This window comes from Ambystoma mexicanum, chromosome 2q (assembly GCF_040938575.1).
Source record: "Ambystoma mexicanum isolate Mex_15411 chromosome 2q, UKY_AmexF1_1, whole genome shotgun sequence".
NCBI lineage: Eukaryota > Metazoa > Chordata > Amphibia > Caudata > Ambystomatidae > Ambystoma > Ambystoma mexicanum.
The window spans coordinates 1,158,212,166-1,158,230,374 of NC_090924.1; positions in this window are offsets into that span (position 1 = coordinate 1,158,212,166).

Consider the following 18,209-nt stretch of genomic DNA (forward strand, 5'->3'; position numbering starts at 1 on the left):
ATCTGTCTATCTATCTATCTATCTATCTATCTATCTATCTATCTACCCAGCTACCTACCTACCTATCCATCTATGTACCTACCTGTCTGTCTGTCTGTCTGTCTGTCTGTCTGTCTGTCTGTCTGTCTGTCTATCTATCTATCTATCTATCTATCTATCTACCTACCTATCCATCTATCTACCTATCTATCTATCTATCTATCTATCTATCTATCTATCTATCTATCTATCTATCTATCTATCCATCTATCTACCTACCTATCTATCCACCTGTCTATCTATCTATCTATCTATCTATCTATCTATCTATCTACCTACCTATCCATCTATCTACCTACCTATCTATCCACCTATCTATCTATCTATCTATCTATCTATCTATCTATCTAGCTATCTATCTACCTGCCCATCTACCAACCTATCTATCTATATCTATCTGTCTATCTGTCTATCTGTCCATTTACCGTGCTTTATCTCTCTTTCTTTCTTTCTTTCTTTCTTTCTTTCTTTCTTTCTTTCTTTCTTTCTTTCTTTCTTTCTTTCTTTCTTTCTTTCTTTCTTTCTTTCTTTCTCTCTTTCTTTCTTTCTTCCTCTCTCTTTCTTTCTCTCTGTCTTTCTCTCTTTCTTTCTTTCTTTCTTTCTTTCTTTCTTTCTTTCTTTCTTTCTTTCTTTCTTTCATCCTATATGTTTTGCATTTCTAGCGTGCAGCAATCCACAACAGTCAACTAGTCAGTATGTACATACCTATAAACCAGTATCCAGCCATGGGGAAGAAAGGGGGCTTCTCTAGAACACAATAACATGAGATACATTGAAAGGGAGTCAGATTGACAAGGAGATCACCAGGAAAAGTCAGAAAAAGAATGACAGGTGTACACTGAGTGAGAGGAGGGCACTGAGTGCTGCCCAAGCCTGCTCCCTTCTTGAGCTATGAGAGAGAGATCTGATTCCGGGTGTCACATTGCTGCCAGAAACAACGTTTCTGTGTGAAAGAGTGGAAGCCCAGACGAGGCATTGCTGGTAGGTCCTGGCAAGACCCACATATTGTTGCTGTTAATTGAGAAGGTGGACCCTTGCTTCCATTGTGTCATTTCGGAGGTGGTCTACAGCTCCTGGAGTTTTGTAGCCTTTCTTGACAGTGCATTGAACACTGTAAATACTTAAGGAGAGAGATATTTCCTTTCATTACCACTCTGAAACTTGGTTCTATTGCAAGGAAAACGAATCTTAAACAGATTCATTTTTTCAATCTTAAACTACCGTTCGGTCCTCTGTTAAAATACTGAAATCTATTCCCGGAAAAAGTGCAATTTAATGTGCGAACAAGGTGGTAGCTTTCGTTTTGCGTTGGTGTCCACGGAAAATGTGTGCAATAAACAAGTGTATAAAAGCAATGTGTTTGGAAAATTAAATCGTCACACTCATGAAACATGCATTTTAAAATGTGCAACTATGGGAAATTATTTCTGCACTTACCAAGAGTGTCCTCTGAGGTAAAAAAAAAAAACGCCGCTTACATGTCCAAAGCGGTTTCATGTTGATTCATCAAAAGGGGGAAAAGGTATGAATGATCCAAAAATAGCATTTCTATGTGATTTCTAAAATTGACTTCAACCACTTGGTACAATGATTCGGGCAGCATAGGACTCCTCAAACAAAAGTTTCCCTTGTTACCTCTTTGCTACTGTGAGACTAGATCTTCCTGATCAATTGCACCTGATTGCTGTCTTTTAAAAAATGTACCCAATTAAAGTTTCCTGGAACTTGATTTTAGTTGCATTCATTCGTTCTGGGTGTGGAACATACGGTATTCGGTGGTCCTCAAACAAGAAGCTGTCCAGCTCTGAATACAACATCAACTTATCACTGTGCTACAATCCAAACATGCGAGGAACATGAAAAGAAGAGATCCCAATGATGTGAAATATACAAAAATCAGACATCAAGAAAATAATTGCCATGACACTGGAGCAAGCTGTTGAGAACTGTGTAATGTTTCTGTTCGGGTGAAGGCTGTAGCACAAAAAGGGAGCAATATATGGGGTGCTTGATAGTGGCGATAAACAATGTGTCAACATTGTTCTCTCTCTATGTAAGTTGCCTATATATGCAATGAACCAAAAGAATGGTTTGTTAATGAAATAACATACCACGAGTGTGTATTGTGGTAGTGATGTATAACTTTGAAAACACTTCTTTGCACGTTTATACTTGTATCGATGGAAGTGGGTTTGCTTTCTCATTCCTGTGATTTCTAGCCTGGATTATTGTATGCTAATATGATGTATTAGTCGTGTTGACCATTCACAGGATTCACTCAAGTTCGCAATGAACAAAAAAGAGAATTTCATTCTTTATCAAGCCAATTATTGTTTATCCTCCAAAGATCCTGATCATGGGTTTTTTGATGTGTATGTTGGCACCTGGGAAGTCAGGATCATTTTTCCAGGCACCCAATTGTAACTGAGGAGAGGAGAGAGAGCCCCAAGAGAGCAGTCGTTTAATGATTTAAATGTGGATGTGCTAGGTTTAAGTTAGTTCCATTGATTCTATGGGGCAGAATGAAAAGTGTGTGCTTTATTTCAAAGAATTCCCGCCTCTTTGGTCCTTGGCTAGAAGTAGAAAATTAGAAGGGTGTATCTGGCTCTTTATCCACCTAGTGACAGTGTGATGCATATGTGGGATGATAATGAGACCTATGCATGAAGACCTATGCATTAACTCCAAGGGGGCTGTATTAGACGCACAATAACTAAACTGACATTTTCTTAAAGGTTAAAAGGTTTTTTATAAATTATTTTCTCAAGTTAGCAGGTTTGAGTCTGGATGGATTATGGCTCATACATTCTCAGTAGTTAGGCATCACTACAATTTCAACAAGTCATGACCCTTATTTCAAACACTTGTAATATCCAGTCTATTTATCTGGAAAACAAGGATGAAGATGCAATCTTTCCATTCAAAGACTTTTTTCTTCTATTTCAAGCTTCAATTTACAACATACTATTGTTTTTCCATTAAGGTCCTGTAGGAATTATTAGGCCTGTAAAAGGTACACGTCTTCACTCTCTCTTAGGATTGTTTTGGACCTATTTATTTATTTATTTATTTATTTATTTATTTGTTTATTTATTCATTTGGAGCATGCACCAGGCCCAGGGGCATCCGGGCGCGAGGAACTTGGTAGAGATAGTTACATAGATTACACAACATATACAAAATAACAGAACGTACATTTACAGTATAATAAAGGTGATCACAGAAAGCAATAATATAGGTGCATAGAATTAGGCTAAACAAAGTTTAGAGGAGGCATAAACTCAAGGTGATTATTACAGGCATAAGGCTACATTAGATTTGAGCAGTAAGCCAAGCTTTGGTTTTCATTTTGAAAGAATTGAAAGAAGGCTCAGTCCTGATAGTGGCGGGAAGAGTGTTCCAAAGCTTAGTGGCCAGAAGGGGAAGCTCATGCCCCCAGCTTTTTGGAGTTTGAATCTGGGCATGGATAAGCTGTGATCCTGAGCAGATCTTTGGGGTCGAGAGGAGGTGTGCAGGGAGAGGCGGTTGGAAAGGTGGGGGGGGCTTGTTAGTCAAGCATTTGTGAGTAAGGGCCAGTGTTTTCAGCTCAATTCCCTGTTTGACAGGGAGCCAGTGCAAGTTAGTCTTGCCCTCTATGCTTTCTACTGGCTTTGCTAGAAAACTTAAATTGGACTCTCTCTGGCTCTCTCTCACTCTCTGTCACTGTAACTCTTCTTTCCCTTGTGTGTTATTATTATCTTCTAGTTGTTAAAGAACAATCATTTTCATGGCGTAACCCCCTTCCTCCTCAAGGGTAAACATATATATCTTGGCATTTATACTTGTAGCAGTACTCTTTTTCCTGATTCTACTTTTCTACCAGGAAAACTATGTTTACCCCTGCAAAGAGTTCCTCAATCAAGTGTTTTCCAATCTCAAACCCCACGCATCACATGGCCTTTATTTGCAACATTCTGCAACCTTCAAAGAGCTAGGTTAATTTGACATTTATCCTTGCCACAGAGTTGAAAATTCTCTTCATTTCTACCTTTGACGTATTTCAAAAACCCCTGCCTGACCCTCGGGGTACATGATGGGATGGCCATGCTGTCAGTAGCTTGGCAGGGACATTTCACCTGGAGAAAGAATATACTCCTATACCTTTTAAGGAAGCCATTGGTGTTGGTAGAACAACTAACCCACAAACAACCTTGGGGAGCAAGTTTGCACAAGAGATATCCCATGTCCGAATCCTAGGGATCCTATATCCCAAAGGGAATACAGATGATCACAACTTCTGACAAGATAACACCTGGGCCATTGGAGAAGTGGTAAGTGCCACTCACAAGCATAGAATGATTTTAAAATCCCGGGAATCTCAGAAGTGTGTGGCCCACACTAGCAATTTTAGGCCCACAGTCAAACATTGTGTGCAAATAATGCTGCACCAACACTTTTTTTCATCTTTCTGAACTTCTAAGGCAACTGGGTAATATACAGTTAATCGCAGAGCGTGAACACCCACTGTTACAGCCCTGCCCCTGATGTTTTCAGAATGACATCCTGAGATGGCAGCTAACCTTCATCTAGGCTTGAAACAGCTCTATGTGCAGGGAGGTGTTGCCACAGAAGGTGCAGGAAAGCCACAAAACATAATATCTTAATCAATATATATCCCCACATGAATGTACGCATGCCAAAATGTGGTTCAGTGCAGGCAACACCACAGGTTGACACTAGACATATAAACAAACCACTTGTTTGGGCTAAATTCTCTGGGAGTTTGGAGGCAGAGAAAGACACTGGAAGAGAGTGGGAAAGGAACACAGAAGGAGGGTGAGTTTTGGCAATAGGAGAGCGGCTTGAAGATTGTGGTGGGGGGGTGAATGTTGGTGGTGGACACCAAAGATGTGGTAAAACAGCACAACAGAGGACGTACATTGGTTGGATGAAGATCTAAAGGAGGAAATCAGCACGGAAAGAGCATTAAGGAGGTAAGAGGAGACTTCAAAGGAGACAGAATAGTACAAAGAAGGTTGACATACACATCAAAGGAAAGGACATAGGGAGTAGTTTAAAGGTTGTCAGGGGAAAAATGAAGTTAGAGGCAGAGGCATACATTCAAGAGGAGTGAGGTAGATTATGTCAGTGGTAGTGGGGGGATTGCAACCTGTGGGGTTTAGACACAGCCCAAACAAATATAACTGAGAGCACCACCAGAAAAATAACCTGCCAGCCTTCAAAAACTTCCACACTGAAAATGGCCCTAGTAATGCAGACTGTGTGTGTTTCTGCAAGTAACACAAGAAAGAGTTGTGATCAAATGGAAATGTTATGTGAATGGCTAAGGACTGGACATCAAAAGGCCTATCTTTCATTACAAAGGCAAAGGTCGAACTGAAACAAGCAGCCTTTAATTTGCAAATCAAAGGCCCCTTCTACATTAAAAGCACGGTTTTCAAATACTGAAACTATGTAAGTGCATGTTGCAGTTTTAAATCAAGACATGAAAAAATGTTCCCCTGCTTAAATAAAGATATCAGGGAAATGTCTTGGTGTGTGGTGGCAAGATGAAATATTTTAAAATGTATAATATGCTTCACATGCAAAATACCAGCAACAATTGAAAAAGGTTATTTTGCTTCCATAGGTCACATGTAAATCTCATTTAGGCCCGAGATTGACCATGGGCACCGGTAATGCTGCTAGTGCCATTAAACCCATTCCGCCCTATTACGAGATTCCCTCGCGGGACCCACTCTGGACATCTGGTCAGACCAGACGTCCTTTGCGGGTCCCGCAAGGGGACCAGGGAGCTAACAATGGGCCCATTATTAAAAGGCCCATTGTTAGCTCCCTCCCCATTCCCATTCAGCCCTATGGGGGCTCGAATGGGAATGGGGATGGGTAAATTGAATGAGGAATTAACAGGTCCTCCAAGGTTGGAATGGCCCGGTAATTCCTCATTCAAGGAACCCGGACCGGACCTGAGTTTGGAGGCAGCCATGCCAAAATAGCAGAATGGCTACATCCAAATTCATAATAAAGCACCATGTTCCTTGTTCTAGGGCAGGTTTGCAAGGTCTACTGGGCACCTTATCTGGAAGGGAAATCTCTGTGAAGCTGTGAAGCTGTTGTACACCCAAAGTATTTATGACAGGGCCAGATCCACACAGACCCAGACCTGGATGTGGAAAATTCTTGGAAATGTAAGGTTTTAGATAGGAATTGTGGCCAACGTTCGATGTCAGCATGGCCTCATTGCATCACAGTGCAGAGGTGAATGGTCTGCTGCATGATAAGGATCTCCTTAGCCCATCATCTTTCAAAGAACAAAAGGCTAATGGCTTTTACACCAGCCTTAAACTAACATTCAGCCCAAAAGGCTGTAACAGTTCAAGAGAAATTAAAACTACATGGGGAATTCAGAGTTAAGCTTTGCATACATGCTGAAGATTTCCCATTAGCTTAAATGGACTATCCTAAGTAGTGACTTTCTCAGCGATGATAAGTCACACTGCATGCATTCATATCTCATTTGAAAGATAACTTCAAGGCAATTTTGTTGAAATAAAATGTATCCACATGCGACTTATGAAATTGAAATAGCAATAGGCTGCCCCAAAAATGTCCTGAATATGAGAATTGGTAGGCTGGTGGGTTATAAAACCAGATATCTGGAGATTGACGAGGTAATTCATGGAAATAATGTGCGGCGAAAACGGGCGAAGAAGCATGAAAATTGCAGCACATGCATGCGTAAGGCACGCAAGCGCCGGTTCCCCTATTCATGGAAACCTTGTGCATGGCTTACCCCGACTTGCGCCAAATATACACAGCTTCCACACGTCATTGTGACATCACGGGAGCCCTGCGTGAGATGCCCAGAGAAGGTGCACACCATCCAGCATGCACACCTAAAAAGTGGGGCGAACGCACAGAATGGGGAACAACACGTGAATATGTGGGCGTTACGGGTGTAGTCCTGCTGCGAAATCCTCGCAATGCCCACACGCGCACCAACAACACATATTCATGGAATTGAACAGGGCAAACCCGCACGTGCCAATAGATGCGCAAAGCCTGAAACACGTACGCCAGGCGAAAGCAGGCGTAAGCGCCCCCACACAGCAGAAAAGAGCATGCAAACAACAAACAAGCATATACAGCTACGATGAATGATCATGGGACACCCCAGGAAGAGGATAGCCAGGCTCCACATTTTTTACCCAGGACCAGCCTTTTTGGGATGCCTGATGATCAGGTCCATGGCAGGTATAGGTCCCCCCCATATCATCCTAGACTTGGTCACTGAGTGGGAGGATGACCTCACATCACTCACCTTGTGCTCCCAAGCACTGAGCCCCTTGGAAAAGGTGCTCAATATCCTGCATTTTTTGGCCACTGGGTCATTTCAGCAGGCAACTGCCATAGTTGGGGGCAATTCATAGCCCACGCAGTCACGCTGCCTACACCAGGTGTTGGCAATCATGACTGCATGGCCCTCAGTCCGCAGGCACATATACATGCCCAGAACAACCGCAGAAAGGCAGGCCATGGTGCAGGACTTTTACAGGGTGGCACACTTCCCCAAAGTGCCTGGTGCCATTGATTGCACCCATGTGGCCCTACATCCACCTAGGGCCACTGAGCACATCTATCGCAACCGCAAGCACTGGCATTCCATCAACGTGCAGGTTGTATGCGATGCCAAGGGAATCATCACCTCTGTCAATGCAAACTATCCCGGGTCCACCCATGACAGTTTCATATTCAGAATGTCAGCCCTACACCGGGACCTGGAAGCTGGGAGGCATGGCAACACATGGCTCATTGGTGAGTACAAATGCCCTTGCACATGCATGTCACACACAGACAAATACACAAACCCAAATAATGACAACTATCATCACCTCCTCAGGGGACAGTGCCTACCCTCTGAGCACCTACATGATGACGCCAATATGGAACCCCACCACACCACCACAGGTAAGATACAACGCAGCCCAAATTGCAACCATGGGCATAGTGGAGCACACGTTCGGAGTGCTCAAGTCACGTTTCCACTCCCTTGACCGCTCTGGTGGGCAGCTACTATATGCGCACCCAGTAGTGTGCAGGATCATTGAGGCAGCATTTGTCCTGCATAACGTTGCAACCAGTGGACATGGTGGTGTTCCCACATCCCCAACCACATGCACTCCTGCTGCGCATGGGAGGGGAAAGGGCACGTGGCGAGGCAGCCCCTACCCAGCTTGTGGCAACATTTTTCACCTAAAACTCCCACCCCTGTGGCATGCACACAGGTCTGGCACATTCCAGGTGCCAATCGATGATGACAAAGGGACAGTCAACTGTCACAACCTTACCACCCTGAGAATGTGTCCTCGGAATTGCAGCATTGTGTGCATCCCTAACCACTGAAACAAACACAATCCTGTGTGACCAAACAGCACACATGCAAGCTACAGATTCCACCACCTTCATGCAAAACAGCCTATCAAATTCCTGGCATGTCACCTAAACCCCCCTCAACCCCATGTCACTTGCAAGACACACCATGCCATGGCATGCAATGTGAAAAATTCACAACACATGACACAACTGTCACAAAGTGCACCGTGACAAATGGAAACAGGCCAGAGACAATTCCCTCAGACAAAGACTCTGATGAAAAGACTGATCCAAAAATTCCAACCTATACCAAAAGGATGTAAATGCATGCCACCAAAGGTTAGAACACCAAAGGTTTGAACCTTTGGTGGCATGCATTTCAGTCAATTCCAAATAAAATTAAAAAATGCAGGTGCTGCGGGGGTGTCCCACGCAACTCCCCGCTCACTACACTACACAGTAAAGTGAGCAGGGATTGCGGGATGGATGCAGATAATCAAAATAAATGAACCTTCAGCACCAGTTCCCGATCACGAAAGTGGAAGTGAACCTGCACTGCAGGGACACAGCATGTCTCTGAAGGTAAGTAGTGTGTGCGTGGGGGTATGTTGGGGTGGAGTTAGAGGTGGGGGTGTGTTGTGTGTGCGTTGCGGGTGTGGGTTTGCAGGGGTATTCAATGCATGTTTGCATGTGAAATGTACAAACCTTCAGTGTTGCGTACATTTCCATGTGAATCACTCCGTTGTGGACTCATCTGCAATGGAAAAATCTCCCTGATCCCCTGACATATCAAAATCAAACCCAACACAGGACTATCTATTTACCTGCATAACATATCATGAACACAGGACCCAACAGTGACAATGTCAGACAGTGACCAATCACTATAGCACAAGTGCCTCAATGTGACATTGCCACCACCGGACCCCCTTCCATCTTGAGTGCGGCTCTGACAGCTAAAGGGGCCAGGGTACCGCATACAGCATGAAGTGCATCAACAATCTAGACAGGCAATGCAAAACATGAATAAGCAACATGAAAATATGCACAGTTAACAATATATTCACCAAAATTCAGGCCAATCATGCACTGGAGAAACCATCATGAATCCCTACTAGGGGTGTATAAACATGTTTGGACTTCAGACTGGCCAGAGATATGACGGAAGCCCAATGCCACTGTGTAAGTCACTGTCACACAGTGCCATCCTTGCGAGCCCATGTAAAGGGGAAGCAGGAGTGGCATATGTGTCCAGACCCCAAGCCACAAACACTAACACGAAACAAGCCTGTATGGGCCCAGCCAGAACACACAGTGGATGCCTTGCCTTCGGATGCCACAGAGCAACACAATGTGACATGAATGCACAATAGACAAAAAAAGGAAAAAGAATGGCCATTGTCAACAAAGGGGGTCGAGGGGGAGTTCCAAACAGGAGGGGCGAGGTGCAGGGTGCACCTCAACAGCCACATGCGTTGATGTTGATACTAAAAAAAAATCCTCCAAGGGCACATGGTCTGCACAGCTAGTCCGAAGTGAGAGATCAGTCGTCGCTGTTCTCACCCTCTGGCTGAATATCAGGAGGTGTGCGTGGCAAGGGTGCCTGCCCACACATATCCCCGGCATGCCCCTCCACGGCAGCAAGCATGCGGGTCTGGTAAGCCTGGTCCTGCAGGAAGATGGCACGGAGGTCCCCGTGCAGCACCTCACATGTAGCACAGAGTTTCTCCACAAGCCATGGCTGTGCATAGAGCCTCCAGTTCAGCCTGTCGGTCCCTGTTGGCGGCCAACGTGTCCAGCCTGTGTGAGCAGCTGTAACGCTCACCTGATTCTCGCAGAGGCGCCGGTCTTGACTGGGCGACTACCGTATCTTCAAAGGTGATGTGCAGCACCCGGTTGGCTCTTTGGGCTGGACCTCTGTGCCCTGTATGCCTGACGTGCAGAGTAAGATGTCTGCAGATAGAAAATACGGGGTTAATGAACTGGGGTTATTGGGGTGTCCCTATCTCTTTCCTCTTCTCCTCTCCTGTAGACCCCCACAGGTTAACGCTCTCACCTTAGGTAAGTGAATGCCGAGCTCTCCATCTGCCTCGGGGCAGGGTGCTGTAACCAGTTTCTTCACCGGATAGGTAGCGCAGGCCTCTTGACTTCAGAGGACTGCTGTCCGTCGTTTACTGCACGAACGGTAAGTTTCGAGTAACTCAAATGTCTTTAAAGTCTTTAATAATGATGTCTATTGTTTTGCAGGGTTCCGGCGATGGCGGATGACGGGCTGAAGTGCCTTGAAGATGGAGCCCGTGTGATGAATAGAAGCGCCTGGAAGCACGTAAGTAAGCGCTTGTTGCCAGCTTCACAATGCGCTCGAACTGTCTTTTTATTTTGCAGGTACAAGTTCGGAGCGGCTGCAGGGTGCCGGGATACCCACTGGGTTAGATGTGGAAAGGAGTAATGGCACGTGAGTATTAAAGTTCCCCAATGTCTTTAAACGCACCTTGTTTTGTCTTTCAGATGCGGGATGCAGCGCCGACGGCCTCCGGAGCGTGCGAAGAGTTGGTAAGCTTTTGTCTTTCAGATGCCGGAATACAGTGTGAAGACCTCCGGAGCGCACGAAGAGTAGGTAAGCCTTTGCCTTTCAGATGCCGGAATGCTAACCTGTTCTTTCTTGTCTTTATAGGTGTTGCTGAAGACTGGATTCAGGATGGTAAGCCTTTTTCCTTAGGCCCAGGATCAGATGCAGAAGACACGATGAGTGTTCTGCTGCAGAGGATGCAGAATAACGCAAAGCAAGATTCATCCACCGGGTGTGGTTTAAATAGCCTCCTGTAGTGCTTAGGTGTCTCCTTCCACAGCCATGCCTAAGTAGGAAAAGAGTTCCTGGTAAGAAAAGAGTTCCTGCCTTCCAGAAGAGTTCCAGTGTTCTGCATCTAGGGAGTGGCTCCAGCCCCACCCAACAGGAAAAGTAGTTCCAAACAGAAGAGGATCAGAGGCTCAACTGGCAGGCAAGTAAGCAGCATGGTCTGCTGCAGGTAAGTCCACCCAAGCATTATGAGCCCGGCGCTTCCAGCGCTGGGACTGGGCATATTTATGAGCCTGGTGCCACTGGCGCCAGGACTGGGTCCAAAAGGTCCCCATTGGGACTGGTTGGCACTCGGAACCTGGGTTATGGATCTGCTTCCAAGGGAGTTGGGAAAACCCTGACCTTTTGGAAGCAGAGATCATGACAGTACCCCCCCTCAAGGCCCCTCCCAAACCGGGCTTCTCCGGGGGTTTTGGCTTGTCAGGAAATGTTCGGTGAAATCTTTTGATTAGGCGAGGAGCGTGGACATATTCAGCAGGTTCCCAGGATCTCTCTTGGGGGCCGTAGCCTTTCCAGTCAATTAGGTAGAATAGTTTAGATTTGGAGATCTTGGAGTCCAGAATGCTTTTGACTTCAAACTCGAGTTCTCCATCAACTAGGATAGGTTTTGGAGATTTGGTTAGTCGGGTTTGAGGTTGCACGGGTTTTAATAGAGAGACGTGGAAGACCGGATGTATCTTCATGTGCGGGGGCAAGTCCAACTTGACCGCTACTGGGTTTACTATGGTAGTGATGGAATAGGGACCAAGGTATCTTGGGTTGAATGTGCGTGGCCCTTTTAGAGATAGATATTTGGTGGATAACCAGACTTGATCCCCTACTTGATAGTGAGGGGCTTCCTTCCGATGTTGATCTGCTCCTTTCTTGTATTGTTCTTTAGCCCTTTGAAGGTGAGAAACAGCTTCCTTAAAGGCTTGGGTGATTGTAGAATGCAGGTAGTCTACTGCTGGTGTTTCAAGATCTTGGAGGGGATCCAACTCCGAGGTTCGAGGGTGACTGCCGTACAAAAGAAAAAATGGGGTTTTCCCAGTTCCCGAATGGACAGAGTTATTGTAGGCATACTCGGCTATCCAAAGGATATCTTTCCAAGTTTTTTCAGTTTGTTGCAGCATGCAGCGTAAATACTGTTCCAGAGTTTGATTGGTCCTCTCGGTTTGTCCGTCGGTCTGAGGGTGGTGACTGGTCGATAGTCTCACATCAATTTGAGCCGACCGACAGCAACTTCACCAAAAATGAGAAATAAATTGACTACCTCGATCCGAAATTAGAACCGAAGGAAAACCGTGCAGTCGGACGATGTTTTCGAGAAATTCTCGGGCCAGAGTTGCTGCTGTTGGCAAGCCTTTGAGCGCAATGAAATGCGCCATCTTGGAGAATAAGTCCACGATTACTAGAATCGTATTGTATCCGGAGCATGGAGGTAGATCGGTGATGAAGTCCATAGAAAGCGTATGCCAAGGGCGTGGTGGGATGTCAATAGGGCGTAATAGGCCTGCTGGTCTTTCCTTTTGACTCTTGTTTTGGGCGCATACTCCACAGGACATTATAAAGTCTCTGATATCTTTTTTCCAAGACGGCCACCAGAAGTAGCGCTTGATCTTTTCTGAGGTCTTGGCTATACCGGGATGACCTTCCATTAAAGAGTCGTGATAACAAGAGATTACTTTTTTCTGTAAATCTGTGCTGGGTAGGTATAATCGTTCTTGGAAATACAATAAGTTGTCCTTTACTGCAAAGTCCTTTCCCTGCAGATGCCAATTCTGTATGTCTGCTGGAGTTACAAGTTGCCTGGCTTTATCCTTGACTTCCTCTATGGATTCTGTGGCGATTACACCCAGAATTCTTTGTTCGGGAATGATTGGTACAGGTTTAGGGTTGATCAAGTGTTCTTCCACTCCCATCCGAGAAAGGGCATCGGCTTTACCGTTTTTTGTACCAGGTCGATAGGTAATTATGAAGTCAAACTCGGCAAAGAATAATGCCCAACGGAGTTGTCTAGAGGATTGGGCTTTTGCGGTTTTCAAATATTGCAGGTTTCGGTGATCCGTAATCACAGTAACGGTGTGTCGGGCCCCCAGCAGATAATGCCGCCAAGCCTTAAAGGCAGACTTGATAGCCAGAAGTTCCTTGTCAGTAATCGTGTAATTGACTTCAGGAGGCGAGAATTTGCGGGACCAAAATGCCACGGGATGCAACTGATTGGTTACCGGGTCCTTTTGTGATAGAACTGCCCCCATGGCAAGGCTTGAAGCATCAGTTTCCACGATGTAGGGGAGTTCGGGGCGAGGGTGTTTTAAGATTGGTGCAGAGATAAATTTAGTCTTCAAATCCTGGAAAGCTTGTTCCGCCTCGGTAGACCATTCAAAACGTTTGTTTTTCTTTAACAAGACAGTGATGGGCTGGACTATTCGAGAGAACTCGGGGATACACCTGCGGTAAAAGTTAGCGAAGCCTAACATGCTTTGCACACCTTTTACGGAAGATGGTGATGGCCATTTGAGAACTGCATCGACCTTCTTTGAATCCATACGCACTCCGCCAGGCGATAATATGAATCCCAAGAATTCAACTTCAGTCACGTTGAAAACACATTTTTCCAACTTAGCGAAAAGTTTGTGTTGACGCAATCTTTCGAGGACCATTTTCACGTGTTTCCGATGTTCAGATTCCGATGAAGAATAAACGAGAATGTCGTCGATGTAAACAACAACACACACATCTATGAGCTCTCTGAGGACATCGTTCATAAAATATTGAAAGGCGGCCGGGGCATTGCAAAGTCCGAAGGGCATGACCTGATATTCAAATAGCCCATACTTGGTGCGGAAGGCCGTCTTCCATTCATCGCCCTCTTTTACTCGTACCAAGTGGTAAGCTCCTCTAAGATCCAGCTTTGTATATATGCATGCTTTTCTGACTTGGTCCTGGAGTTCAGGGATCAAAGGTAACGGATATCTATTCTTAACGGTGATCTGGTTCAGGGAGCGATAATCGATACAAGTTCTAAGGTCTCCTTCCTTTTTTGGAACGAAGAACAAAGCTGAAGAGGCAGGGGACTTGGAAGGACGAATAAACCCATTTGCCAGGTATTGATCCAGGTATTGTCGAAGGTGAAGGTTCTCAGGCTCGGTGAGGGCATAAATTCTACTACAAGGAGGAGTAGATCCAGGTATCAGGTCTATCTGGCAGTCATAAGACCTATGAGGAGGTAGAGAGTTAGCCTGCTCCTTCCGGAAAACATCTTGGTATTCTAGGTATTCGGGAGGTAACTGGGGAGTCTCTGAAGAAATTGCTGCCAGTGCAACACCAGGTGGAGGGTGACAAGTAGAGACACATTCTGGAAACTGGACCGTTCTTGCTCGCCAATCGATCAGAGGATTGTGTTTCTCTAACCAAGGTATTCCTAGAATAATCTGGAACTGAGGGGCCTTGATCACATCGAACACGATCTTCTCATGGTGTCCATCTTGACTTACTAGCGTCACCTCTTGAGTGGTATGCGTTACTGGCCCGGAGGCTATCTCCGTACCATCCACCGTAGTAATGACGTCCTTTACAGCCTTGGGACAAAGAGTTAGATTCATCCTCAAAACCATTTCATGATCCACATAATTGCCGATGGCACCGCTGTCGACGTAAGCTTCAATTGCATGTAATCGATCCGGATTATCAGGGCTAATGAGGACCATAGGTATCACGAAATGCGAGGTCACGGAACTGGTTTTCACGCTCGGCAAGAGGACCTCTATTCTTGTCGGGCAAGGTCGTTTCCCTGCTCAGAGTTTGTAACTGGGGTAACTGCAGCTCCTACTGCCTTCTTGGCAGGTTTCACCGGACAGTCTCGAAGAAAGTGCCCTGAGTTTCCGCAATATAGGCATAATTGCAACTGTTTTCTCCTTTCCCGCTCCCTTTGTGTTAGAGGACCTTTCAGACCCCCTATTTGCATGGGTTCCCCGGAGTCTCCTCCTTTGGAAGGAGTTGGCGGTTTGGAAAATACTCGGGCATCAAACTTGGAATGATCGGCCTTCCTGTTCTGCAGTCTGTGATCTATTTGAACGACCAAGTCTATATAATCCGAACAGTCTTGTGGGGGATTCACTACTTGGGCTAAAACGTCTTTGAGCTCTCCACGTAGACCTCTATAAAACAGCGTAATCCTTTTGTCCTCAGGCCATTGAGTTTCCACTATTAGTCTATTGAAAGATGCAATATAAGCCAAAAGGTCTTGATTACCCTGTTCATCACACGGGCTCCAAGGCCTGCCCCTGTGCATGTCTTGCGAACAGTTTTTCCATACTAAGCTGAAAGGCTTGAAAATCATGGAGAACCGGATCATCTTGATTAACTAGAGGGATCGACCAGTCTGCCGCATTGCCACTAAGGTACGAAAGTACAAAAGCTACTTTAGCTTGATCAGTTGGAAAGGCTGCTGGCCGGCATAAGAAGTGCAACCGGCACTGATTGATAAATACCGCAAACCTCTTTGGGTCACCAGAAAATCGTTCGGGCGGAGCCAGAGGTACATTCCCAGGTAGGTTGATCTGCACTGGATTCATAGAGGATGTTGAAGGAAGATTTGCCCCTGATGCGGGTAGCGGGGTCTGTCCGGCTTGTGACTGTAGCAATTGTCTAGCAAGATCATCTGTTCTCTCCTTGGAAATAATTAGTTCCCTTCTTAGAGCGTTCGTTTCCTGACGAGCTGCATGCACTTCTGCCCTTAGTTCCCCAAGTAACCGGGCTAGGTGGTCAGTATCCGAGGTTTCCATAGCGCCTGGGCGAGAGTTTTGCGGTAGGCTTTGCGTTCTGTAACGCTCACCTGATTCTCGCAGAGGCGCCGGTCTTGACTGGGCGACTACCGTATCTTCAAAGGTGATGTGCAGCACCCGGTTGGCTCTTTGGGCTGGACCTCTGTGCCCTGTATGCCTGACGTGCAGAGTAAGATGTCTGCAGATAGACATGTTCTTTCTTGTCTTTATAGGTGTTGCTGAAGACTGGATTCAGGATGGTAAGCCTTTTTCCTTAGGCCCAGGATCAAATGCAGAAGACACGATGAGCGTTCTGCTGCAGAGGATGCAGAATAACGCAAAGCAAGATTCATCCACCGGGTGTGGTTTAAATAGCCTCCTCTAGTGCTTAGGTGTCTCCTTCCACAGCCACGCCTAAGTAAGAAAAGAGTTCCTGGTAAGAAAAGAGTTCCTGCCTTCCAGAAGAGTTCCAGTGTTCTGCATCTAGGGAGTGGCTCCAGCCCCACCCAACAGGAAAAGTAGTTCCAAACAGAAGAGGATCAGAGGCTCAACTGGCAGGCAAGTAAGCAGCATGGTCTGCTGCAGGTAAGTCCACCCAAGCATTATGAGCCCGGCGCTTCCAGCTGGGACTGGGCATGTTTATGAGCCTGGTGCCACTGGCGCCAGGACTGGGTCCAAAAGGTCCCCATTGGGACTGGTTGGCACTCGGAACCTGGGTTATGGATCTGCTTCCAAGGGAGTTGGGAAAACCCTGACCTTTTGGAAGCAGAGATCATGACAGCAGCACGTGGGCCGCGTTGCCTGCTGCTGGAGATCCACCTGCCCACCAGGGGGAGAATAGAATCGGCCACACGTTCCATCTCCTGAGCCATCTTCTCAATAGCTGCCCCCTGTTGCTGTGCAATGCATACATGTGATTCTCCCACACAGTGTTCCCCGGTGGTGCACAGCCACAGCGTTGCCGGACAGCACACCTGTTTGGCCCAAGGAGACACTCAGAGGTGTACCCAGAGCCAGTCTGGGACAGGATGACCTGGAGCACCAATGGATGCTCATGGCCTACCACACCATGCTCTCCACTGGTGCTTGGTTGGTGCCCTGAACCCTCCACCCTCTCTGCCATTTCCTCCTCTTCCTCTGCTTCCAGTGCCTCATCACCTGTAACAAAACAAAAAAAACACATGAGCACACATGTCACCAGCATATACCACAAACATAGACATCTCAACATTGACAGCCAACACATGAAGCAGTCATGTCACACATGACACAAACTCCAGGATGCATGCAGTGAAAATGAAAAGGAAGGTGACCCTGAAAGCAGACTTGGATGCTTGTCAAATGTGAAGCCTACACATGTACTGCATGTTGCATAGCACCTGCATCACACACAAGCTCCTCCATTGCAGAGACCTTGCACAAAAATGACAGATGCCAAAAAACATATGGCACGTAGCATAGGCATGGCAAAACTGTCAACTAGCCCCAGATGGAAGTCAAATAGTACTGTCCGTGGCCCATGTAGAAAGCATGTCACCATACATTACATGTCAATCACTAGGACTAAAAGCACACATGTGTCACAGGATGCACCAATGCCAGTGTGTTGCAATACAGTGAAGGAAGGCACATGGATACATACATGCTAGGTCACCTTGACATCACACAAGTGAACAGGCAAGTAGAAAACTGAAACCGAGCTGAGATGTGTGTGGGCGCAGTGCAGTACATGTGTACAGTCTCAACTGTCAATCGAAACACAAACGCAGTCATGTCAATGATGTTCGATGATGGCATTGTATGGGCAATTGCAGTCATCATGTGCAAAGAGTTGGCAGTAGATTGTCGGGATACAGTGAACCCCCACCCCTTTCGGGGAATGGCTGGGAGGCAGTGCATGTCTCAGAATGGTGGATCAGAGTACTCTGTTGTAGCAGACATTGTGGGCAGGTGTCTAATGCATCACCTCAGTCATCTGAGACTACAGCAGATGAGAGGAGGACAGAAAGCACAACACATGAGTAATCATCAGATGTTCACCAAGACACAGAGAAGCTACAACACCAGTTGCATATAGGCAGGGAGGCTGTACCAGAGGGAGTCCTACACTCAAGACAGACGAGGACACCCACAAAATGGGTGTGATGAGGCACTGACCCTGAGTGAGCATGAATGGGATGACCAAATACCATGAG